Source organism: Hyla sarda, chromosome 1, assembly GCF_029499605.1.
Source record: "Hyla sarda isolate aHylSar1 chromosome 1, aHylSar1.hap1, whole genome shotgun sequence".
NCBI classification, from domain to species: Eukaryota; Metazoa; Chordata; class Amphibia; order Anura; family Hylidae; genus Hyla; species Hyla sarda.
Genome location: NC_079189.1, coordinates 345550149 through 345577451, shown reverse-complemented (window position 1 = coordinate 345577451; position 27303 = coordinate 345550149). Strand labels below are relative to the sequence as shown.

General features: G+C 40.4%; 1 protein-coding gene across 12 annotated transcripts in view; it reads left to right on the top strand.

The window, feature by feature from the left end:
* The window catches only part of LINGO2 (leucine rich repeat and Ig domain containing 2), a 1627476-nt gene that overhangs the window by 923453 nt on the left and 676720 nt on the right, over positions 1-27303 (top strand). For all 12 annotated transcript variants that reach the window (XM_056521000.1, XM_056521015.1, XM_056521043.1 and 9 more), the window contains one exon: positions 19277-19435. The gene's annotated coding sequence lies outside the window, so the exon portion shown is untranslated. The remainder of the gene's footprint in view (positions 1-19276; positions 19436-27303) is intronic.

Sequence of the window (27303 nt, the reverse complement as noted above, 5' to 3'; positions counted from 1 at the left end):
ACTAAACTTCCTCTTTCCCAGCTTATGTCATGTTGTCCTATGTCTCCATTATCGAGGTGCCCATTGTCCGCCATGCTGCACTTTGGGGTCAATACATCATATTGTCACTCAGCCCATCACTGGCTAGGGTGTAACACTTGAATGGCTGAACAGCAATGTCTCTCATCGACCCTGGCACTTGGTCTCTGCTGAAAGTCCCTTCCAGGAGCTGGGGTTGGCATGACACATTGCTGCTCAACCAATCACTGGTTGCAGCAGTGATTGTCGGGCTTTACATACTGACCACAGAACCAGGAAGTGCAGTATGGTGGACAATGAGCACAAAGAAGGTTAAGGGATGTGAGGAAAGTAAGTACAGCTTTTTTTGTTTAAGCATGCAGCCTGGACATAATTTAATACAGAGAGCTCTAGGGAATTAAGTAGTGGTGGACAACACCTTCTACAAAATTTAACTCAGTCATTCAAGTTACATGATCAAAGCACAGCGTTAGATTCCTGAAGTGGTGCCCAGAGAAATCTCCTGGAGCAGGGGAAACATTATTTCCATTGACTCCAGCACCCAGTAGTTTTTAAACATCATCTTTTGCTGTGTTATATTCTAAAACCCATTACAATAATAATTTAAATATTTGAACAAAAAATGTGATCAGCCGATGAACGAGCATTTGCTTATATCACTGGCCGTTTCACACAAGTCGATTATCAGGAATGAGTGTTCCTAGGATCGCTCATATGTTCAATAATTATCCTTGTCTGAAACATGGTGGTGGCCGAACCACTGCTGAACGGATTTACAAGACCAATACCTACTGTATCTGGGGCATCTACTGTATAAGGGTCAGGCAAAATCCTGTGGCAGTTCATAATTGTGCTAGCCTTTATCATAGGGCCACACCACCAGTTCTTATGTTCCTTGAGAAATCCCAATATCCTAGGGGGGGAAACGCGTCAGAATTTTTTTTTAAAGTAGGATCTGTGATTGAGGTGTGGGCCACAAGCAATAACCTTGTGTTTCCTTTGTCTGCTGGATGTAAACACATCCGGTGAGTTGTGCAAGAGTTAATTTACACTAAATCTGAATGTGGTTAAACCTCATGTTAAACTGAATTTGAGGTGGTGGTATGTTTGGTTTAGTTTAGAGTCACCAATTATTATTTTATTATGTGGGGGGGGGGGATTTCTATGCTTTTTAATGCATATCAATAAAATATAGTTCATTTTAAAAAGGGGGTTCATATATGCTTTTTAACTAAGCTTTAGATTGTAACAAATAAAAGTGATGTTTTGAGAGCTAGAATCTCTGATAGTCTGTGGAGCCAAGAGCATATACCAAAGTAACCCAGTTAGGTATAGTGGAATAATAGAAACAAATCATAAACAAAGATTATTATTGGTGACAAAAAGCCTTCAATGATTGCTAAAAAAAGAAAACTTAAATACAATTATTTTCCCATAATGCTGCATTCGGTAAGCAATGTGAAGTTTCAAGGCTATAAGTTGAAGCAGTATTTATTTACATTTACGTCAACAGTAGCTGATACGTTACACAAATCCTCACAAAAATACTTGTGTACTCTTTGATGTTAGACATAATCTTTAGTGACAAAAAGAAATCAGGCACAATATGTTGAACTACAATGCACTGTAGAATTTCAGGAGATGGAAAAGACAGTCTTGACAGCATATTGTAGTGAGCCTTTTTTTTTTTTTTTCAAGAGTTGTCACTCAAAAGCCTGTAGTGGTTTGTAGCAGTAATTGAACTTCAGTTTTTTTTCTCTGTACTACAGATACTAAGATAAACTCAACCTTTAAATGGTTTAACAGTGAAAATACAAGAGGTACTACAGGAAAGACATTTTTTATATCTAGTTTCCAAGAACCTTTAGTTTTATTTGATTTTAATCATTTTACCATTATCATATAAAATAAAATATTTGATACAGCACCCTCCATTCCGCATTAATAATGCACTAATAAAATTGATCTACTTTTTGAGTAAAAATCTAAAATTTTTTAAATAAACCGGATATGCATCAAAACTTGTGTAGAAGAACAATGGAGCAGTTGCTCAAAGCAACCATTCAGATTCCAAGTTTCACCTAAGGACTCAGTCCATTTTCACCTTAAATGGGCACTCTCAGATACAAAAAAACTTTTCATATGTTGTAAAGCATATATAACCAATAGGTTTTGCAATTGCTTTCATTAGAAAATGTTCAGTATTTCATACTGAAAAAGCCAGTCAAACAACTGCGCCCTCTGCCTGCTTGGACACATACTAGTCCTGCTGTGTCCATGCATTATCATGGACACACTTCCTTGATTGACAGCTGCGAGTGCAGGGGTCACAGCTGGAGGAAAAATCCTCCCACTGTCAGCTTGTGTCCCCCTACTGTCAGTGAGGACAAGCTGGGAGTTGCAGTTTTGCTAACGCTATCGGAGATGTGAGTAGACAGCACACTGAGGGAGGGGGCGGAGACCTGCACAGTAAGGCCACGCCCCCTCCCTTTGAGAGGAATTCAGACTAGTGAGCTAAATTAAAAGTGTAAAAAAATTAATAAAGGTGCTAAACACATAAAAATTTGATGTACATGGTTAGGATTAGGTACAGAGTGATAGATTTAAAAAAAAAAATATTTTTTTGTTGGATCTGATGGGTACGCTTTAAGGACGCAGCCAATTTTATTTTAGCGTTTTAGTTTTTTCCTCCTCACCTTCTAAAATTCATAACTCTTTTATATTTCATTCCCAGACCCATATGAGGGCTTGTTTGTTTGCGCGACCAGTTTTACTTTGTAATGACATCACTCATTTTACCCTAAAATGTATGGTAAAGCCAAATTAAAAAAAAAAAAAAAATTGCCCTATTTTCACCACCTCTAACTTTCTTATTTTACCGTATTCAGGAATTTGTGACTTCACGCCTCCGCCCCCAAGTGATGTCATGCTTCGCCCCTCAATGCAAGTCTATGGGAGGGGGCGTGACAGCTATCACGCCCCCTCCCGTAGGCTTGCATTGAGGGACGGAGAGTGACATCACACGGGGCGGAGGCGGGACATCACACGCCGCCCTCCCTGTAGTCGCTGGTAATCAGACCTGGAGCGAACACGCTCCGGGGACTGATTACAAACGGGGTGCCGCGTGCATGATCACGTGCGTCCCCAGCGGCGGGACTCCCGTGATCAGGCATCTTATCCCCTATTCTTTGGATAGGGGATAACATGTCTAAGCACCGGAGTACCCCTTTAAAAGACCTCTAAAATGAAAGTTGGAATCTGATTTGTTGCTGCTGCTCCTCTGCACAGTTTTGATACATTCTCCTCTAATTGTTTATTTTTTATTTACTCATTCTTTCATGCATATACCATACCCTTATGTTGCAAAGATCATAGTATTGCATTGTAATTGTTATCTCTTTAACCCCTTAAAGGATAGGGGATAAGATGTCAGTTTGCCGTGGGTCCCGCTGCTGGGGACCCCCGGGATCTCGACTGCGGCACCCCGCTATTATTACTGCACAGAGCAAACTCTCTCTTAGCATAATGATGGGCAATACAGGGGCGCCCCCTCGTGACATACTGGCCCGCCTCCTCAATGCAAGTCTATGGGGGGGGGCGTGGCGGCCATCATGCCCTTCCCATAGACTTGCATTAAGGGGGCGGACCATGATGTAATGAGGGGCAGAGCCGTGACGTCACGATGCTCTGGCCCCTGTATCACTGGTCATTATGCACTGAGCGAGTCTGCTCTGTGCATTAATGATAGCAGGGTGCCGAAGCCGAGATTTCGGGGGTCCCCAGCAGTGGGACGCCGGCGATCTGACCGGAGTACCCCTTTAAGGACTGAGCTCTTTTCAATTTTTGTACTTTAGTTTTTCCTCCTTACCTTGACAAATCATAACCCTTTCAAATTTCCGCTAAAAAATCCATATGATGGCTTATTGTTTGCGCCACCAATTATACTTTGTAATGAAATATGTAATTTTACCCAAAAATCTACAGTGAAACGGAAAAAAAATAATTGTGCAACAAAATTTAAGAAAAAAATTTAGTAATTTTGGGGGCTTCCGTTTCTACGCAGTACATTTTTTGGTAAAAATGACACCTTATCTTTATTCTGTAGGTCCATACGATTAAAATGATAATCTACTCATATAGGTTTGATTTTGTCGTACTTCTGGAAAAAATCGTAACTACATGCAGGAAAATGTATACATTTAAAATTGTCATCTTCTGACCCCTATACATTTTTTATTTCATATTTATATATATTTTTTTTATGAGGGCAATTTTTTTTGCGTTGTGATCTGTAGTTTTTATCGGTATCATTTTTGTATTGATCAGACTTTTTGATTCCTTTTTATAAATTTTTTCATTATATAAAAAGTGACCAAAAATACGCTATTTTGGACTTTGGAATTTTTGTGCACGTACGCCATTGACCGTGAGGTTTAATTAACAATATATTTTTATAATTCGGACATTTCTGCACGCGGCGATACCACATATGTTTATTTTTATTTACACTTTTTTTTTAATGTGAAAAGGTGGGTGATTCAAACTTTTATTAGGGAAGGGGTTAAATGATCTTTATTCACTTTTTTTCATTTTTGTTTTTTGCAATGTTATAGCTCCCATAGGGGGCTATAACACTGCACACACTGATCTTTTACATTGATCAATGGTCTCTCATAGGAAACCATTGATCAACGACTCTGCCACTTGACTGCTCATGCCTGGATCTCAGGCACTGAGCAGTCATTCAGCAATCGGACAGCGAAGAGGAAGGTAGATGACACAATTTCACTGCGGCGATCCCGAACCGCCCCTTGAGATAACTGGCAACATTTTAGTTTCACTTCAGACTCGGCAATCAACTTTGAACGCCACATCTAAAGGGTTAATAGTGCGCAGCACTGTGATTAGTGGCCCCGCGTTATAGAATGGGAGCGGACTCATAGTGTACAGGTACGTCCTAAGTCCTTAAGGAGTTAAGTTTCCCTGGTTGTGTGCAGAGCTTGTGGTTGCTGTGGTTATACCCTAGCCCAGTATTTCCGTACCTTTTTTGGCTCAGGCACACCGCGGGAAAAAAAAATTGCGGAGCACCCCTACCAAAGTTGACGAGCAAAGAAAGGGAAAAGGCCGCAATGCTAAATATTTAATATCTATTTATCAGTGGGAATGTAGTTTAAAGTTCTTCTCACAAGTGATGTCTTCTCTGATCAGCGTCGTTCCCTGTTCTTCTCAGTCTGGTCCAGATCGTCCTGACGATTTCTTCCGGCCACAACTCTTCACTGTTAAACCTGCAAAACAAATTATTAGTCTCCGCACTTTGCCAGCATTAGCCTCCAGATTCCCCTTTTACAAGTGAAGAGGCATACAGGGGCGTATAGGTGTAAAGCAGCAACAGAGGGGTGCAGAAAGTTGTGCATGGGAGACATGTGAGTAGAGGAGTGTACATGGGTGACAGAGGGGTGTACATGGGTGACAGAGAGGTGTAGGGGGGTGATCGAGGGTGTACAAGGATGACAGAGGGGTGTAGAGGAGTGTACATGGGTGGCTGAGGGGTGTAGAGGAGTGTACATGGGTGGCAGAGGGGTGTTGGAGTGTACATGGGTGGCATAGGGGTGTAGAGGAGTGTACATGGGTAACAGAGGGGTTGTACATGGGTGACAGAGGGGTGTAGAGGAGTGACAGTTGGGTGTAGAGGAGTGTACATGGGTGGAAAAGGGGTGTATAGGAGTGTAATGGGTGGCAAAGGGGATTTAGAGGAGTGTGCATGGGTGGTAGAGATGTGTAGAGGAGTATACATGGGTGTCAGAGCGGTGTAGAGGAGTGTACATAGGTAACAGAGGGGTGTACATGGGTGACAGGGGTGTAGAGGAGTGTACATGGGTAACAGAGGGGGTGTACATGGGTGACAGGGGGGTGTAGAGGAGTGACAGATAGGTGTAGAGGAGTGAACATGGGTGGCAGAGGGGTGTATAGGAGTGTTATGGGTGGCAGAGAGGTGTAGAGGAGTGTACATGGGTGGCAGAGAGGTGTAGAGGAGTGTACATGAGTGACAGAGGGGTGTAGAGGGGTGACAGATGGGTGTAGAGGGGTGTACATGGGTGGCAGAGGGGTGAATAGGAGTGTAATGGGTGGCAGAGGGGTTTAGAGGAGTGTACATGCGTGGCAGAGAGGTGTAGAGGAGTTTACATGGTTGGAAGAGGGGTGTACATGGGTGACAGAGGGGTGTAGGGGGTGATAGAGGGGTGTACAGGCATGACAGAGGGGTGTAGAGGAGTGTACATGGGTGGCAGAGGGGTGAAGAGGAGCAACTTTGAACACCGCACCTAAAGGGTTGATCAGTGCCACACGCTATTAGCCACGGGTCCCGGACGTTGTTAGAGGCCGGGCCCGACCTGCTATGACACGTTATAGAACGGGAGTGGACTCAGGGCGTACAGGTATGCCCTAAGTCCTTAAGGAGTTACGTTTCCCTGGTTGTTTGCAGAGCTTGTGGTTGCTGTGGTTACACCCTAGCCCAGTGTTTCCGTACCTTTTTGGCAGAGTGGTGTAGAGCAGTGTACATGGGTGACAGAGGGGTGTACATGGGTGACAGAGGGGTGTAGAAGAGTGTACATGGGTGATGGGGGCGTTGGGTGTGACAGGGGGGGACAGGAGTGAGAAAGGGACAGAGGGGTGAACATGGGTGACAAGGATGTGATCAGAGGGGTGGACAATTGGGGGTGAACATGGGTGACACAGAGATGGACAGGGATGACAGAGGGGTGGATAGGGGATGGCCAAGGTGGACATGGATGACAGGAGGGTGGACATGGGAGACATGGGGTCAGAGGGGTGGACAAGGCTGACAAGCGGTTAAAAGAGGGGTGGACAGGAGTGACAGAGAGGGCTTGACTGGGGGGACAGAAGGGTGAATGGGAGGTGAACATAGGTGACAGAGGTGTAGACTGGTGGGTGGTCAGAGGGGTGAACAGGGGGGGTGACAGGAGAATGGACAGGACTGACAGAGGGGTGGCCAAGGTGCACATGGATGACAGGAGGGTGGATGCGGGAGATATGGGGGTAAACAGGGATGACAGAAGGTTGGCAAGGATGACAAGGGGGATAACAGAGGGGTGACAGGGGGTAGACTGGGGGGTAGACTGGGGTGTGGACAGGGAGGGGAACATGAGTTACAGGGGGTAGACTGGGGTGTAAACATGGGTGACAGGGATGGAAAGGGGGGTGGACAAGGTGGACATGGATGACAGGTGGGTGGACATGGGTGAGAGGGGGGGATGGACATGGGTGAGGGGGAGATGGAGATGGGTGAGAGGGGAAATGAAATACAAAACGACCCAAAGATCAGGTGCTGTTTCAGGTTCAAAATTACCAAGCCAATGCAAATGTAACAGTTAAATTACCAGCAGGTACTGTAGTTATTAATTCAGAAACCAATGATGCGTTTCAGAGGTGAGATTGGCCAATCTGAGGAAGGAGGATCTCACCTCTGAAACGCGTTATTGGTTTCTGAATTAATAAATACAGTACCTGCTGGTACTTTAACCATTACATCTGCATTGGCTTCGTAATTTTGGAACCTGAAACAGCGCCTGATTTTTGTGTCATTTTGTACTTAATTTCTACTAATCGGTACAGGACTGGATCTTCCACCCCTGTGACCCACTGGGCTTGCAGTTTCGTTCCTTCCAAGGCTGTGTCTATACCCCTTTAAGGGGTGATAAGCATTGACTATCTGCTATAAGGTGAGCGGACAACCGAAAGGCTGGTGCCCCTCTCCCATCCCGAAATCCACCTAGTGTCTTGGGTAATACACGAGGCGCGGTCCCTCTCTTTTTCTTTTTTTTTCAGATATGGGTGAGAGGGGGGGATGGACATGGGTGAGAGAGGGGGATAGACATGAGTGAGAGGGGGATGGACATGGTTGAGAGGGGGGAAGGACATGGGTGAGGGGGGGATGGACATGGTTAAGAGGGGGGATGGATATTGGTGAGGGGGGGATGGACATGGGTGAGACATGGGTGACGGGAAAGGGGGGGGGTGGACATGGTACAGTACCTTAAGCAAGCCATTTTTCTTCCCCGTTCTTCCCCTCTCGGGCAGGGCACTGACTCAGGGCTCCGGAAGGGCTACGGCAGGGCACTCATTCACTGCGACACAGGGGGAGGGGGAATCTGGGGCATGGGTCGCTACACCGGCCCGGCGCAGTATCCGTGTTCTTCTCTGGCAAGGCACTCACTCACTGGGCCGCAGGGGGGAGGGGGACGCTGGGGGATGCATGCACGTAGAGCAAAGCGCACACAGCGCACACAAACTTCCCTCCCCCCTGCGGCGCTGGGGAAGGCTGGGGCCTGAAATTTTTTTTAAATTGTTGACGGCAAAATCCCGCCACACCCTGCGCAGTGCCGCAGCACCCCGGTTGGGAATCACTGCCCTAGCCTATCCTATGTTCCGTTTCTTTGGCCAATTTGGTGCCAACTTAAGCTTGTGTTCTACTAGGCATTGCTTGTGAAAAGAGCTTGTCTCTGTAGCTAGTGTTTACCTGTATCTGCATCTTATCCTGTGTACCTGGTTTTGTGACACATGTAAGGAGCTCAGGCTGGCATCAACTACCTGTGCTTAATTAGTTGTACATCGTTTCTACTACTATTCTACTACTATTGTGTGCATGGTACCGTGATTTTTTGTATGTAAGGTTATGGTAAAGCGAATCATAATGGTGGAAGACAGTGAGGGATTATTGGCTTCCATGTGGTTTAAGAATCTATGTTGTCATGGCAGCAGCACTAAGCAGCCCTATGCACGCTGGCAATGGCAATACTATAACCCTAGTAAAAATTATCAGATTAAGATTAGGGCTATTTCCCGGCCTTATTATTGAGTTGATGACAAGCTTCAACTCTCTTTGTACTATGGAAAGATACACTATTATGCTGAAAAATGACTTCATCATTATGAAACCTATTTTATGTCAGTGGAATGAGAAAATTGTCCACATTTTCTGTGAATACCTAGTCAATACCCAATGATGTAACGAACGTTAATTTTTTTTTGTATCTGTATGTTTCTTTAGAATAGTACCAAAGTATCCAGCCTTATCGCCTTGGCCAATGTTTCCAATGTAGATTGGTGTTTTATCACTAAATATTATTATTATTATTATTTATATTATGAATAATAATAATAAAAATAAGAGTAATAATAATCATTTATTTTAAAGCACCCTTGGTTCCAGAGCATTGGGCACATTGGGTTAAGGTTAAAATACATAATACAAACGAAGTACAATGGACATAACAGACTAGATTGCAAACAGATATACAGTAGACGGGGGAGGGGTCCCTGACAGTGAGGGCTTACAATATTCAAGAGAATATCCCTTTCAACTAATTCATCATGCTTTATGATCTCTTCTTTTTAGTTCACAATAAATGCCTTCTCTTATATGTTGGTGTTATAGCTGCATTTTTTTTTACATTATACTTCTTGTCACATTTTCCTTAAAGTTCAAAGTATATATCAGATTAGTACCATTCTTTTTCATTAAGTTTTACAACTATATCAGCATACAACATATGTTGGTCAGTTATTACTTCAGTTTCCATTTACTGTACCAAACTATAAAAATGCCATTAAGGTAAATTATGCTATTTGTGATACCATACTCAGCTTGTCAGAGGTCCTTCAATGCTCCATTAGATACATATAGCAATACCTTTACATTTCTTGAAGACAGGATTTTGTATAGCTTTGCTTTGCCAAATTTGTGATCCTTTACTAAACCCCCAGGGCAATATTTCGTAAAGAGCTGTATAGTAAATCAATAGAAAATGCATCAAGACTTTAACATAATGCAAATATGACCTAAAGATCTAATAATGTTTTAAGTACAAAAGAACTTTACAACAGCTGAAGGATGTGAATAAAATGTTTGAATTAAGGTCAACCTTATATTAACCTTACGTATTAATACATCAAGGATAACAACAGCTAATCCACCTTCAATAAGCTGCATATGATGAATCGGCCACGTGCTGCATTCCAGGCCAAAGACTGGGCTAATCTGGTCAGTGACTGAAAATGAGCTTGCTTAATGCAAATGTAGTGCCATGTGTATTTCTGCCGGATATTGCAATAGGGTTACTAGATTAGGTTTCCCATAGCTTAACTCTTACTAAAAGGGATAGTGGAATGTTTTATAAATAGACATTCTTCCATAGCGTATAACTACCAGCTTTCTCAGAAGCTTATGGTTTATTTAGAATTAGATAAATCATAAAAAATAAGTTATAACTATCTACATATATGGTCAGGAAGATAGCAATTAGGCACACATCCATGGTTAGAGCATTTTTATAACTACTATGGGGGGTGGGATTTATCAAAACCTGTGCAGAGGAAAAGTTGACCTGTTGCCCAAAGCAGCTAATCAGATTTCTTCTTTCATTTTTGACAAGACCTTTTTTGAAAAAACAAAGGAGTGATATGATTGGTTGCTATGGGCAACTAGTCAACTTTTCCTCCGCAAAGGTTTTGGTGAATCTCTCCCATATTTGAAATATGTTTAAATATGAAAAAAATGACTTTAAACACTGTGTATATATATATATATATATATATATATATATATATATATATATATATATATATATAGTCACCCCCCCCCGACTTATGATGGCCCCGACATACGATAATTTAAACCTTTCAGAGGCCATCGTATGTTGAAAACAGCATCAACATATAATGCTTTTCCAAGCTTCTCCCTTTTTCCTCCAAATGTAACGATGGTCATTATGGCCAAACAGTTCAATTTTAGTTTTGTCAAACCACAGGACATGTCTCCAAAAAATGTAGGTCTTTGTTCCTGTGCATTTGCAAACATTAATCTACTTTTATATGTTTCATTTGAGTAATGGCTTCTTCCTGGCAGAGTGGCCTTTCAGCCCATGTTGATACAGAACTCATTTCACTGTGTATAATGACACAATCTTACCAGATTCCACCAGCATCTTCACAAGATCTTTTCTTGTTGTTCTTGGGTTGATATGCACATGTCGGACCAAATCACGTTCATCTGAGACACAAAAACCGTCTCCGTCCTGAGCGATAGGATGGCTGGACATTCCTATCTTGTCTGTACTTGTGTATAGTTGTTTGTACAGATGAAAGAGGCAAGGATGATCCAGACTTGTGCAAGTCCACAATTCTCTTCCTGATATCTTGACTGATTTCTTTAGACTTTCCCATGATGTTACACACAGAAGCAGTATGTTTCTGGTGTGCATTAAAATACATCCACAGGTGTGTCTCTAATAAACTCAGATGTTGCCAATAAACCTATCAGAAGCTTCCAAAGACATGACATCATCATATGTGCTGTCCCAAATTGTTTAAAGGCATAGTAATCCTAGTGTATATAAACTTTTGACTTTGCAGAAAGTAATAAAAATGCCTTAAAAACTCTCTCTCTCTCTCTCTCTCTCTCTCTCTCTCTCTCTCTCTCTCTCTCTCTTTCTCTCTCTCTCTCTCTCTCTCACTCAACTTCTCACCTTTTGGATCTAGAATATCATATGCCACTACATATGCTTCTTAATAAAATCTAAGAAGCATCATGTCTTCTCCAAATGATCTGATAAGGTGAATCCCAAAACGCATCAACAGAAAGTTTTTATTTCACATTAATAAATGTTTTTCTGCATTTCTGGAGCATGGGGGAATCTTTTCTTCTTTTTGCTGTGTTGTATTCCTTCCCACAAGTGATGGCATTTTCTAGCTCACATGGAGAAGATAGGAAAAGTGAAAAAAGGGTATAAAAATTGAATTGCACTTCTCAGAAACCATTGGATTAAAATGGAAAATCTGCAAATAAAGTAACATTTTAAAACTCTGCCTCTACTTTGCTTCAATTTCAGTGAAACAGCTAAAGGGTTACTAAACTTCCTAAAGATCATTTAGGGGGGGGGGGGGGGGGGGGATTGATGAGGGTGTCTAACATACAGGACTCACAAATTCACTCCAGAACTGAATATGTGATTTTGAAACTTTCTTAAAAATTTGGAAAACTGCTGGCGGATTCTCAAAAGTGGAAATCTGCTGTTCTGGGAAACACACTGCGAGTTTGAAAGCAAATCCGAGCCCTTAGGGTGAGTTCACATGTGCATACTGTATTTTTGCTGCAGATCTGGTTCAGAAGATGTTGCTACCCATTGAAGCCAATGGGCAGCAAAATCTGCAGCAGCAGATCTGCAGCAAAAATATGCGTGTGTGAACGCACCCTAAGGGCTCGGATTTACTTTCAAAAACACCATTGAACATACCCTTAGGGTGCATTCACACGGCCGTATTTGTCAGCGGATCCGCAGCTGCGGATCCGCTGACAAAGGCCTCTAAAGTGCTGCCCTCTTTGTGCCTGCTAATAGCGGCAATCCGCCGCTACCAGCAGACACACTGCGATGTGCAAGTTACCCTGCAGTGTACTCGCACACATCGCTGCCGCTCTCTGTGTAGCTCAGGGAGCCGGGGGAGCGGCCGCGATGTGCGGGATGTGCGGATACTCGCACTTCACAGTGTATCTGCTGGTAGCGGCGGATTGCCGCTATTAGCAGGCACAAAGAGGGCAGCATTTTAGGGGCCTTTGTCAGCGGATCCGCAGCTGCGGATCCACTGACAAAGACGCCCGTGTGAATGCACCCTTAGAGTACATTCACAGGTGCGTATTTTCTGCTGCATATTTGCTATAGCAGATGTTATTACCCATTGAAGTCAATGGGCAGCTAAGTCTGCTGAAGCAAATCTGCAGCAGATCTGTACCAGAGAATACCAACGTACCGTAACCATGTAAACTGGGAAAATAGGAAGAAGAAAAAAACTCATCTATCATTTATCTGAGTTTGTTTTCATAACTGATGTCTGAGAACACATTAAGGTAAAAGTCACTGGACCTCTGGTGACCTTTATTGCCCATAGCTTCCAGTAAGAATTATGCTTTTATCATAAATTAAACTGTATTGGAAATATAAAATGTAAACTCTGATGGTTTGCTATAGGCGACAAGGTCATTTTATTTTACACAGACCTATTCACCTAACCACAATAAATGGCCAAAAAACTAAGTGAAAGCAATCAAACATGTCAACAAAATTACATTTCTTTTTGTAGATGTTTTAACGCCAATAAGTCAGCTTCCCACTAGTATGTGACTTTTTTTTTTTAAATCACATGGGATTAAAATCATGCATCAATATTATGAAGAAGCAATTGGATAATTTGACTTTACACCTGGCCATTCTGATGGTATTCACGTGCAGTACATTGGAAATATTTATTGATTGTAATATTTGTTTCATGTAGGAAAAAAAAAAACCTGATTTATTTGCAGAATAAACGAGATAATTTGTGGTTGCAATAATGGAATGTCAGAAGGTATTTCTGATAAAAGGATTATAAAAGGCAAGGTCACTTTGAAGCATAGTAAGCTATGTGCTGATGACACATATTTCCAAGTAGGATATATATTGTTCAATAATATGCTGCTGGAGAGACCATGCTATCTGTTTTATTAGCTCCAAGAAATTGAAAGCTTTGACATTGGTCTAACTATGGCAGAGTCCTATCAGTATTTTATCTCAGAGAGAATTCATATGACTCGACTGTTAATAGCCTTGACCTGTTTACTGCAAACCCTTGTAATGAATTTCCTACACCAGTGATTATTACACTATATATTGATCTAATCTATGGATTTAATTCATGTTTATTTGTTTATTGCTTACATTCCATTTAATGTGTTTCTAACTAAGCATTCGATTGCTTCCCATTGAGTACAGCAAATGAATGCAGATTTCAATATTTGCATTCTAAAAACATTATATGTAAGCTATGTCGGGAAAAGACAGTTTAGTTATCTTAAAACATACAGTATCATACTGTTAGGAAGAAGGTTTACTATATTTCAGTTTTTAGTTGGTATAAAATTTAGACTGCATCCCTGTATAAATAGATGGAGACATTTAAAGCTCATAAATATTTATATATGTATTCTGAATGGGTCTTGATATTAGGTGAAATAATTACAATGGGTCCCATTCTAACAGGCTAAGAAAGCCATGTTCACACAATGGAATTATCATGGACATTCCGCTGCAGCAGAGTCCCTTTCATTCCAATGGGATTCTGCTGCACTGTTCACATGACAGAATTTCTGTGCCAAATATTTCTGGCATGGTAATTTAGATTCCAGTGTCTGTAGAAAGAATAGTTGTGTCTATTCTTTCTGTGGAGTCGCACGGAAAGACAATACATTTCCAAGTGGTCCCAGCACCGACATATTCTGCAGGTGCTCCGCTGTTGGTGGAATGTCCACACGACATACCACTATGTGAACATAGCCTGGCTAACCAACAGTGTCAGTGCCAAATCTAACCCCATCATTGCATTATTTAAAATGACAGCGATAGTGCCCTCATGATAATGCCAACTAAATTTGTCTGTCTAGCTGGGCCCAACAGGGTTTTTTTGCTCTAGAATCTACAAACAACAGTGGATTGAGAGTGGTCTAAGATCTGGGTGAATAATGATAATAACAGATTAGCAAAAAGTATGTACAGGAACCAGATAAAGCATTTCTGCTTTACTACAGGCCACTGAGTATACAAGAGCAATGTTGAAACAAACCCAAAACAAATTCTAACGAATCCAAAATGATGTGGAAAATTCAGATCAAATCCATTTCGTGCTGAATCAATTCTGTCATCTCTTATGAACTCATTAACTCCTCAGCAGCCAGCATACACCAAAAGATCACCTCTTTGATAAGACCTTATCCATTCCCTCATCCGGACTATATACCATACATTATGCATAGTGCATTTGTGAAAATCCCCCCCATAGAAGATAATTTTTTTTAATGCACTTTTGGGTACTGTAGTTATAATCAATTTGATCCAAACTGTATTGTATTGTTATTTTCATTTTTCAACGGCCCAGTACTTATACTTTCATTTGATTAAAGGCTAAATTAGGTCTTTAAACCCTGCCCTAATGCCTAATAGTCATAAGTATACAAATGTGTTTTTTTGTATCCAGATAAATGAATTCTTATTCTCTAAATATATGCCTAAGTCCAATTCTGAAATAAAAAGTGTTAAGCTATTCTACAGTGTGCCTCTACCTAGACAGATGGTGTTTGGCATATGCAGATGTAACCTCTCTTATAAAATTACTTGCTCTACATCTGTACATTTACGGCTACAAAATTTAGGCATGAAAAATACCTCTCATTTTATACACCTGTTTGTTGACTTAAACAAAGTGAGTTCATTTTCAGCAAAACTACTGAGAAAATTATATCTTCTTTACTTTATTGGCTGACTACAATAGGCTTTTTCTTTTCCAATCTTGAATGTAACTTTCCAAATATTTTTATTGGCTCGGCAAATCTTAATCATTGCATTTGCTCTAGATGGATCTTTTTGAAGAACAAAAACATCAAATTATTTTAAAATTAAAAAGTATAAAGAAAACTAATAAATATGTTGTTATAGATGCTATAAAACTCGGTAGGGTTTAGCTTTAATGGTCGTGACAAAATTCTCATTAAGTCTTTGGCCTTGTGCCTCACGGCATGGGGCAAGGATATTATAATGACCAGCTAAAGTACTCCCTATCGTCATTCTGGTGCTTTCATTCTACGACCCTGCTGTGAGCACACTGTACAATATTAAGATTGTTGCAAGCTTTTCAATTTTTGTAATAGATATTGCAACATAGTTCAAGTACAGTAATTATTTTGCTTTATATACTTTAAGGTGGCTGAGTAAAACAGCATTTCTGGAAGATCTGAACCATGATATGTTTAACAATTTCATCTACATATCCATTGTGAATATTATTGAACACAGCATGGTATCAATTTTACATTATGATGTATTTTTCTGCATTCATATATTCTATCAGTTATTTTTTCTGGTTAGGGGATAAGATATTAGATTGTAGAGATCCCGCTGCTGGGGACCCCAGCGATCTCTCCTGCAGCATCCCCGTTATTCATCTGAACAGAGCGAGGTTAGCGAGGCGGTGCAGGGGACGGAGTATCGTGATGTCACGGCTTTGCCCCCTTGCGCCATTACGCCCCCCCCTCAATTCAACTCTATGGGAGGGGACGTGGCAGCCATCATGCCACCTCCCATAGACTTGCATTCAGGGGGCGGGACATGATGTCATGAGGGGCGGAGCCATGACATGACAAGGGGGTGGAGCCGTGATGTCACGATACTCCGTCCCCTGCATCGCTCGTCATCAGCCACAGAGTGATCCTCACTCTCTGCAAATGAATAACGGGGGTGCTGCAGGAGAGATTGCGGGAGTCCCCAGCGGCAGAATGCTCGCAATCTAACATCTTATCCCCTGATAGGGGATAAGATGTTTAGCACCGGAGTACCCCTTTAAGGACACAGCCCATTTTGGCCTTGAGGACACAGCTCTCACTCCTCCTATTTGAATATTTAGTGTGTAATATTGTAGTGTCTGATGCATGTTTTCATTTTGTATCCCCAAAATTGTATAGTGCTTTGGAATATGTCTGTGCTACATAAATACTACTACTAATAATAATAATAATTATTATTATTATTATTATTATTATTACAGACAGTTTTCATTTTTGCAATTTTTTATCTTCCTCACCTTTTAAGAGCCATAACTTTTTTATATTTCCATCCACAGCGCCATATGAGGGCTTGTTTTTTGGGGTGATCAATTATACTTTGTAATGACACCATTCAATTTATGATGCAACCAAAAAAAGATATTGTTTGTCAATAACATTTTATAAAATTAAATGTAATACTTAAATTTTCAGTTTTTGAAGCATTTTCTTTTTATACAGTACACTTCACGGTAAAACTGACATGTTCTCTTTGTCATGTGGGTCAATACAATTAAAACAATACCCATGTTTACATGCTTTTCTGTTATTGTACTACTTTAAAAAAAACTCAAGCTTTTTTAACAAAATAAGTATATTAAAAAAATTCCTATTACATGGGTAATTTTTGCACTGTGAACTAAAGTTTTTATTAAAACCACTTTTTGTGTATAAGTGAATATTTGATCACTTTTTATTTGGAATAAGATGCAACAAATGGCTATCCATGTGCCACTAATAATTGTCATAGGTTTCAGCTACATTTTGTGGCCACAACATAAACTATAGTAAATCTGCTAATCTGCAGTGGCCCCACTCCTCCCATTTATCATCACCCACTATTATAGAGTTTTTAACATTTGTATGCTAGAAACCAGGCATGCATGCAAATGTTTCTTCCCCAATCGGATCCATGTCAGAGAAATGGCCAGTCCATAGCATCAATGCCTTCCTCTCAGGAACACACTCCAGCCACATGAGGTCTAGCTTTGTCTTGCATTAGGAGGAACCTAGGGCCAACCACACCAGCATATGGTCTCACAAGGGGTCTGAGGAGCTCATTTTGGCACCTAATGGCAATCAGCCTACCTCTTGCAAGCACATGGAAGGCAGTGTGCCCCCCCCAAAGGAAATGCCACTTCACACCATTACTGACCCACCACCAAACCGGTCATGCTGAAGAATGTTGCAGGCAGCAGAACGTTCTCCCCTGCGTCTCCAGACTCTGTCACGTCTTTCACATGTGGTCAGTGTGAACCTGCTTTCATCTGTGAAGAGGACAGGGCGCCAGTGGCAAATATGCCAATTCTGGTATTCTCTGGCAAATGCCAAATGTCCTGCACAGTGTTGGGCTGTAAGCACGACCCCCACCTGTGGATGTCGGGCCCTCACACCACCCTCATGGAGTCTGCTTCTAACCGTTTGAGTGGACACATGCACATTTGTGGCCTGCTGGAGGTCATTTTGCAGGGCTCTGGCAGTACTCCTCCTGCTCCTTCTTGCACAAAGGCGGAGGTAGCGGTCCTGCTGCTGGGTTGTTGCCCATCTACGACCTCCTTCACGTCTTCTGATGTACTGGTCTGTCTCCTGGCAGCACCCCCATGCTTTGAACACTATGCTGACAGACACAGCAAACCTTCTTGCCAAGGTTTGCATTGATGTGCAATCCAGGATGAGTACATCAATGCACTTGTGAGCCACTTGTGCGGGTTGTGGACTCCGTCTCATGCTACGACTAGAGTGAAAGTACAGCAAGCATTAAAAAGTGATTAAAACATCAGCCAGGAACATAGGAACTGAGAAGTGGTCTGTGGTAACCACCTGCAGAACCACTTCTTCCTGAGTGTTGCTTCCTGAGTGGACAGTGTAATTTCACAGAAGTGTAATTGACTTGGAGTTACATTGTGTTGTTTAAGTGTTCCCTTTATTTTTTTTGAGCAGTGTATATGAGAGTGTGGGTGAATGGAGAATCCTGATTGATAGAATAAACCCAAATCACACCCAAACAGCTCATGGTGTTGTCCCAGCCACCATCATAAACAACAGAGCTATGCAAAATGAACCCTATGGGTGCGGACAGAACCAGTCATTACAGAAAGGTACTGTAGCCACTCTCGACTCCAGCTAATTGATAGCAGTTCCTCCGTAGTATCAGAAATCCCTTCAAGAAAAGTCCAGAAGGTGTCTAATACATGCAAAACAACATCATTCTGGTGATTAAAGAGGATTAAAGCTGAGGAAGAGAATTTAGATAGTCCTTCTGAGATGGTGCTCTCATTAGCAATGTCCTTCTTTCTTGCTGGGTCTTCATAAAATCAATAATGAACGTAGAACATTTCAGGATTAAATTGTCACAGCTCAGTTGGTGCAAGAATATTTACAATGGGATTAGGGCAGAAGATTTGCAATATGATACTAGATTTGGTAATGACTTTTTAACATTCTTTTTTTTTCTCAAAGAATCTGAATCCGATAAATATCCCCTTCACTGTTACTGCTTCTTAAGGCTACATAAAGAATAGAGACATTCAAGCTTAATTGCATTTTTATTTACCAGCAACATAGGAGCCAGTATTACGAATCTTTTTTCTAAATATCAGTATCACTTGTTGTAGAAATGTTTATCTAATGTGTTCAGCCCCTTTGAATCACAACCCTGTTAATAAGCAATTTGGCCTATGGTGTTAGAGTTAACACCTCTATTGACTATCAACAAGTCAAAGGTTGTTGTTCATTTGTCCATGCTATAGGATGCTGTTGGTGTTCTGGTTGGTTCATGTTTGATGTTTTCTTGCACTTAACTGCTTTCCAATTAATACAAGCTAATGTGTATTGTTTCAGATTCATTTGGACTATGCTGAGAGTGGAACCATGAATGATGACTCTGTCCTTGACCAGCTGGTGTTATCATGATCAAGTCCTCGGTTTTGATTTCACACAGTGGCCAAAAGCTTTGTATAATCGAAAAGAGCACAGGGATTTTTAGAGCAAAAGTAATAGGTAAGTGCAATAATGGTTTTCTGAATGCTTTCGTTTTCCCTTTTTCTACAAATGTCAAAGATGTTACGCTTTTTATTACTGACGTGAAAGTGTCATTCTCAGCATGCTCCGACGGATTTTGGTAAATTCTCAAACACCAAAGTTAAAGAACACTTGTTTACAGCATAAAAACCTTTGGCATTAAATAATATTAGTGATTTAGCAAAAAGTTTTGCTTAAAGCATATACATTTTTAATGGGCAGCTCCAATGCAGACCTCACGCCTCCTTGCTTATAGAGTCCAGACTCTACACATTGGGGATATTGTCAAAAACTACTGTAATTTCTGTTCCAGCGATATTATTCACACCTTTTTTTTTCTCCTCACATTGTCAAAGGTCTTTTGTGCTGCTTTGAAAATATGTGAAAAATCATTTTCACGTCACTTTTGGTTTTCCTCGCGCCAATTTTTTTGTTGCAGCCATATTGGATTTTTTTTGCGCCAAAATTGCAGAGTTTCAAGCCTGGAAATAGGTGCAGGTCCCAGAGTTAGGACTTATTTAACTTTGCGAATAATGTATTAATCCAGCAGGAAATAGACAGAAAGAATATCAGTCTGACTTTAAATGAGATTCCTCAGCTGTTGATACCTTATAGTGACACATTTCAAGCTTTAGGCCTACATAGGTTTCTTCATAAGGCATGGTTTAACACAGTATCCAAAGAGTCACATGTTTATAAACAGAAGAACTTAAGAATGGTGTAGCAGATAAGACAAGTGATATAAAGCGGATACAGGGAGTAAACAGTTAAAGCAATTAATTAATAATATCAACTTAGGTTAAACATTATGCACTAACTTATTTTTTACTATTTCTGTGTAGCAGTTGGAGCTCTTTTCTTGTTATAGAGCTTAAAATCCCAACAGGCTGCAAGAATTGATGCATGACATATTTATTAAATATAATGATAAGTTGTTATGCAGTAAACTCCATCTAGTAGCTTTTTTAGCATGTCATTAGAGATGTCGTGAATTGTTCGCCAGTGAACTTAGCATGTCTGCGTTCGCATTGCCGGGCGAACATATGTGAAGTTCAATTTGCCCCCTATACTTTAACATTGCGGTAAACTTTGACCCTGTGAGTCAGAGTCAGCAGACACATTACAGCCAATCAGCAGCAGTCCCTTCCTTCCAGACCCTCCTACCTCTTGCACGGACGCCATTTTACCCTCATTCAGCATGCTGCAGGTTTAGGAAGTGGAGGGTCAGAGAAGCTACTCCTGCTGTAATAGGGAAAGCGATAGCTAGGTTGCTGCTAGGTGGTGTATTCAGGGTCCACTTTACTCCTAAAGCACTAGTCTAACATCTGCTTTAAGGACAGCACCCAAAAAAGCCCTTTTTAGGGCTCAAATATCATTCCGTGTGTCTTGCAACAGCTGGAGGCATCCTGGTTGGGAGGGAACCGCTGGTTAAAAGGGATACTCCAGTGTAAAACTTAAGTTCCTTCAAGCAACTAACTAGAGTATTAAAAGGGCTATAAGTTCAGTCCGTGTGTCTTGCAACAGCTGGAGGCACCCTGTTTGGGAGGGATCCGCTGGTTAAATGGGGTACTCCGGTGTAAAACTTAATTTCCTTCAAGCAACTAACTACAGTATTAAAAGGGCTATAAGTTCAGTCCGTGTGTCTTGCAACTGCTGGAGGCACGCTGGTTGGGGACCTCTACTTAAAAGAGTAACTCCGCTGGCAACCTTTTTTTTTGTTCATTGTCACACTAGTGCAAATCACATTTGGTGTGACAGTTGTTCAAATAAAAAAAAAGTAATACCTTTTTTGGCTGTGAAATAAAACCAGTGCTGCCTAAAGGGGGGCTCTAACTATGTGCTGCCTAATATGGGGGAATCTATGTGCTGCCTAAAGGGGGGATCTAACTATGTGATGCCTAAAGGGGGGCTCTATGTGCTGCCTAAATGGGGCTAAAGCATGTTATTCCAAAGAATTTAGGAATAATAGGTGATTTATGCCCTTTATGAATTAAAACCAGACTCTGCATCAACTATGTAATTTTCCATGGGAGTTTTGCCATGGATCCCCCTCCCAGCACGCCACAGTCCAGGTATTAGTCCCCTTGAAACAACTTTTAAATCACTATTGTGGCCAGAAAGAGTCCCTGTGGGTTTTAAAATTTGCCTGCCCATTGAAGTCAATGGCGGTTCGCCCGGTTCGCGAGCATTTGCGGAAGTTCGCGTTCGCTGTTCGCAAACCTAAAATTTTATGTTTGCGACATCACTACATGTCATTCATTATGTTTATATCTGTATAGGGAACCAAAAAATAAAGCTATGATCACTATAAAAAAATATTATGAAATTAATAAGAAAATGCATTAGGCCTAAACATGGCATGGAGTTAAGCTGATATGGTGGACACTTATTTTAAAGGGGTTACGACCTAACTGCAAGATAAGTGAAAAGTGATAATTGGGGGAGGGTTCAACTGCTGAGACTCCCATTAATCACATAAACAGGAGTCCTTAGTATCTCTATTTAAATGGATTTGATATGTGCATGACAGTTCCATTGAAATTCTGTGGGGTTGCCCAAGATTGCTAAGGAGAGCACTTAAAAGTGAATCTGTCATCAATGTCCCTGGCACTACTAACCTGTTGGTACAGGCTGTTAGTGCGGGTGACACTGATAACGATACTCACCTATCCCAGATCCAGGGCCCCGTTTGCCTGTTATCTTCCTTATTCAGGCGGCATGCTTGGTGCACAGGCTGAGCTCCAGGAGCTTGATAGTGTCACAACTGCAACTTCCTTACTCAGCCCGGCTGCGAGCAGGCTTGAAGAAGCAGCAAAGGTCCTGGAACCCTGCCTGTGTGCCAAACCTGCCGCCAGAATAAGGAAGATAATGGGCAAACGGGGCCATGGATCAAGAATAGGTAAGTATCATTATCATCAGTGTGAACCACACTGCCAGCCAGTTCTAACAGGTTAGTGTGGGGGATACTGATAAAAGATTCCCTTTACGATTTGATGCATCATGAGCCAAATTAAACAGCAATTACTTGTGATCCAATAGGTTGAAATTCACCTATGACAACATGTATGGATCAAATGGTGTTACATATTTGATATTATGTCCAAATGCAGTGGTGTCCGCTCACCTCCGGAGCCGAATCTCCGACACACCTGTGCTGTCACGGACCCGCCGGTCCCGCCCCGGCTTCAACAGCGTATAGAAGGAAGGATTGTCCGGCACCAGGTATGCTCTAAAAGATTGCTTTTATTCATGCCATAGCAAGGAAACAGACATCACAGGACTGTGGTAACCTGACGCGTTTCGCTCTCTCTTGAGCTTAAACGTAGACAGTCTACGTTTAAGCTCAAGAGAGAGCGAAACGCGTCAGATTACCACAGTCCTGTGATGTCTGTTTCCTTGCTATGGCATGAATAAAAGCAATCTTTTAGAGCATACCTGGTGCCGGACAATCCTTCCTTCTATATTTGATATTATGGAATATATGAAGCAAAGGTGTGCTGAGTTAATTTATTCATACTACAAAAAGTGTGGTAAAGGTCAACAGACCATTCCAAGCAGTTTTTAATGCTAAAAATGTTAATATTTCTATAATCATACTTTAATCGATTGCTCCCACCATTATGCCATAGGCAACTTTACTAAACTGAATGCAAGATCAGGGCAGACCATACGCAGAATGACAGGCAATGTGAAACAGTATTCTAGAAAGAAAACAAGACACTACAAACATTATTTCAGAAACATTATTCTTGGTTCACAAACACGGACATGACTAGTAATAAGTAGATTTTCTGCTTTCTATTAGATTATTAAGCACATGATTTTCAAAATTAAGAATCTACCAAAGCCATGTATTCCATGCTGCAAGTACCATTTGCTCTTTGCATAATTAACTATGAACAAGAAAGGGAAAATTTATTGGCAAAGGACTTTATTGATCTTTTATTTATTATATTTCATTAATGAAAGCTCAATTCCTGAAGGTTATTGATGACATTTAAATGTCAACATAAAATATTAAAATACAGGAAACAGTTTCAATAATTTTATAAAGTAATTGTTATTTTAATCTACAATAATTTCTTGTTTTGCCTGGTGTAAAGCTAGGTCTAGGTGTTCATCACAATAATAATAATAATAATAATAATTTATTATTATTGTTGAGGTTCTTGTTATTATTTTTATTAAATATTAATGTTATATTATTTTCATTACAAATCAATTATAATATAATTACATAATTTCTATAAATACTTATATTCCACAGTACAGCTCCAGGGTACCCTTTACTGAAGTCTTTACTGAGGTTCTTGTTATTATTTTTATTAAATATTAATGTTATATTATTTTCATTACAAATCAATTATAATATAATTACATAATTTCTATAAATACTTATATTCCACAGTACAGCTCCAGGGTACCCTTTACTGAAGTCTATTTCCTTCAGTATATCAGTATCACTTACCTGATTCTTCTTCATGGGTTAGTAGCTTTTAAAGGGAACTTGTCATCAGTTTTATGCTGCCCAAACTGCGGACAGGCATCACGATTGCAGGACACTATGAATTAATCTTTCCCTATACTGATATAGAGAGATGCATCACTCAAGTCAGGCCAAGCAACCACTGAGACCCGCCCCGGGGACTAGTTATCTGGGTCCTATTGACCTTTTTAAACTATGATTACTCTGAAATGTCCGAGCATATCTGAGTAATTCCCAGTGTCCCACAATCAATGACTGTACCAGTTTTTTGCTGCCTGCAGTTTGGGCTGCATTAAACTGATGACAAGTTTCATTTACATTGAATATTCCAATTCTTTGTAAGGTTAAAGAATAGAAATAAGCTACACCCTCAGTGATGATACAGGAGATGGATTTTTGAGATCAGACTTCAAATACACAATATAACCATTGATCAAGGTTTTGTGTATCTTTAGGAAAGTTCCTTTTTGAGTCTTTTTAAATAAAAATATATATGGTGTGAAACCTTTGCTTTATTCATTCTTCTAATATGGTTCTAATAAGGCTGTTGTTCTGTTATTTTTGTAAAGTACAGTGTCCTCTTCAAGTTGTTGATAGGAATCAGAGATGGGCTCACCTCCACATTCTAGTGATATTCGTGATGTACAGTGTATTACTAAACTATTCAGCTCTATTTTTACCATTTAATTGCTATACGTACAGTGTATGATTATTGTCTAGATTAAAGAAAAGGTGAGTAAAGGAGTTAGGAATGATGGGACAATTAAATAGATGACATTTTTTCTTTCATCAGAATCATCCCATAAATTATGACCTTTCAATTAAATGCACGAAAAAATACTGAAAACTGATAGTTCATTTAGTATTATGCCATCGCCATGTATGTATAATTGGGCAATAACATCACTGTTAACTATAATATATTTTATAGTCTGGCAGCTTTAAAAGTCAAACGCTCATAATGTAGTGATGCTTCTACAATAAGTAGTGCATTTATATATTTTATGTAATTTCAATGATGCCGTCACTTGAAGCCCTATTTGAAGCTCTAATTTTATTTTTTTTTGCTTTTAAGACAATTTTTCAGCCATTTAAGCCTTTAAGGAGTACTCAGGGATGTTAAAATTGTCATTCAAACTGCCAGCAGTAAAAATAAAAATAAAGAGGTACATACCTTCCATCGCTCCCCCTGTGCCTCCGGTAACCCACTCCAGCCTCCGTCGCAATCCTCTTCCTTGTTGCCGGTGGTTGGTGGATAATACTGCACTCAGCTATTCACCAACCGCAGCGAAGTCCTGCCTCGGCCGGCGATAAGCTGAGCGGCAGTGTGATGGGTTCCCAGAGGCACCGGGGGGAGCGACGGAAGGTATGTACCACTTTTTTTTTTATTGTCTGCAGTATGAGTAATCCTTTAAAATGAGGCTAAAACAGTGTGTGAACAAAACTTTAGGCTGGATTCATACATCATAAAATTACATGAATAATATGGCCATAATATGGCCAGGAAAGCAGTCGGGGTGGCAGTGTATGTTCATGAGTACATCATTAGCCCTGATTTCCTAAGAGCGTTGTGTAGTTTTCTTTGTGGGTTTTAATTCCCTACAATTTTTTTCCACGGTATTTACTTAGGTTTCCCTACATTTTGCACTTTTCCCTACATTTTTCTTTTTTTTTTTTTTTTTTACACATGCTCTGATCTGTGGGGTTTTCCTCTGCTAAAATCCACAACATTTTCTGTGGAAACCTTAGAAAATATGTTGGGTTTTTGGGAAAATGTCGGGGACGCGACCCCTTTCGGTAGCCATACCCTATTTTGCTAATGGTCACACCCCTTTTTGGGTTTTCTCAATAAAATGGAGAGTTGGTCAGGTTTTTTTCAATTCTGGCACAAATTCAGGTGCAGACAGAATTTCTGGCACACAACTGGACAAAACATGTCAGGTTCACAATGGTAAATCAGGGCCTTTATGCGCTAAGTACCAGGGCACCATGACATACATGATATAGGGTTTTAGGGGTTAATGTTATAATGTGCTCATTAAAAGTCTATGCTATGGAAAAGCGGTCTTCATTGCACACACTGGCCCTGATTTTCTATTGTAAACCCAACCGGCTTTTGTTGTGTTGTGCATCAAAATGTTTAAAAATAATGGACCAAGGGATGGAGGATCAATAGTTCTAAAAATAAACCTATAATTGATTACCAAGATGGTAACTAAAACTTTAGATTTCCCATCAACCAAAATAGAAAAAAAAGGAACTTTTAACCCCTTAAGGACTCAGCCCATTTTGGCCTTAAGGACTCAGACAATTTAATTTTTACGTTTTCATTTTTTCCTCCTCGCCTTCTAAAAATCATAACTCTTTTATATTTTCATCCACAGACTAGTATGAGGGCTTGTTTTTTGCGCGACCAGTTGTCCTTTGTAATGACATCACTCATTATATCATAAAATGTATGGCGCAACCAAAAAACACTATTTTTGTGGGGAAATTAAAACGAAAAACGCAATTTTGCTAATTTTGGAAGGTTTTGTTTTCACGCCGTACAATTTCTGGTAAAAATGACATGTGTTCTTTATTCTGAGGGTCAATACGATTAAAATGATACCCATTATTATATACTTTTATATTGTTGTTGCGCTTAAAAAAAATCACAAACTTTTTAACCAAATTAGTACGTTTATAATCCCTTTCTTTTGATGACCTCTAACTTTTTTATTTTTCCGTATAAGCGGCGGTATGGGGGCTCATTTTTTGCGCCATGATCTGTACTTTTTTTTGATACCACATTTGCATATAAAAAACTTTTAATACATTTTTTATATTTTTTTTTAATAAAATGTATTAAAAAAGTAGGAATTTTGGACTTATTTAATTTTTTTTCGTTCACGCCGTTCACCGCACGGGATCATTAACATTTTATTTTAATAGTTCGGACACTTATGCACGCGGCAATACCAAATATGTCTATAAAAATGTTTTTTACACTTTTTGGGGGTAAAATAGGAAAAAACGGACGTTTTACTTTTTATTGGGGGAGGGGATTTTTCACTTTTTTTTTACTTTTACTTTTACATTTTTTTAACATTTTTTTTTACACTTGAATAGTCCCCATAGGGGACTATTCATAGCAATACCATGATTGCTAATACTGATCTGTTCTATGTATAGGACATAGAACAGATCAGTGTTTTCGGTCATCTCCTGCTCTGGTCTGCTCGATCACAGACCAGAGCAGGAGACGCCGGGAGCCGCACGGAGGAAGGAGAGGGGACCTCCGTGCGGCGTTATGAATGATCGGATCCCCGCAGCAGCGCTGCGGGCGATCCGATCGTTCATTTAAATGGCGAACTGCCGC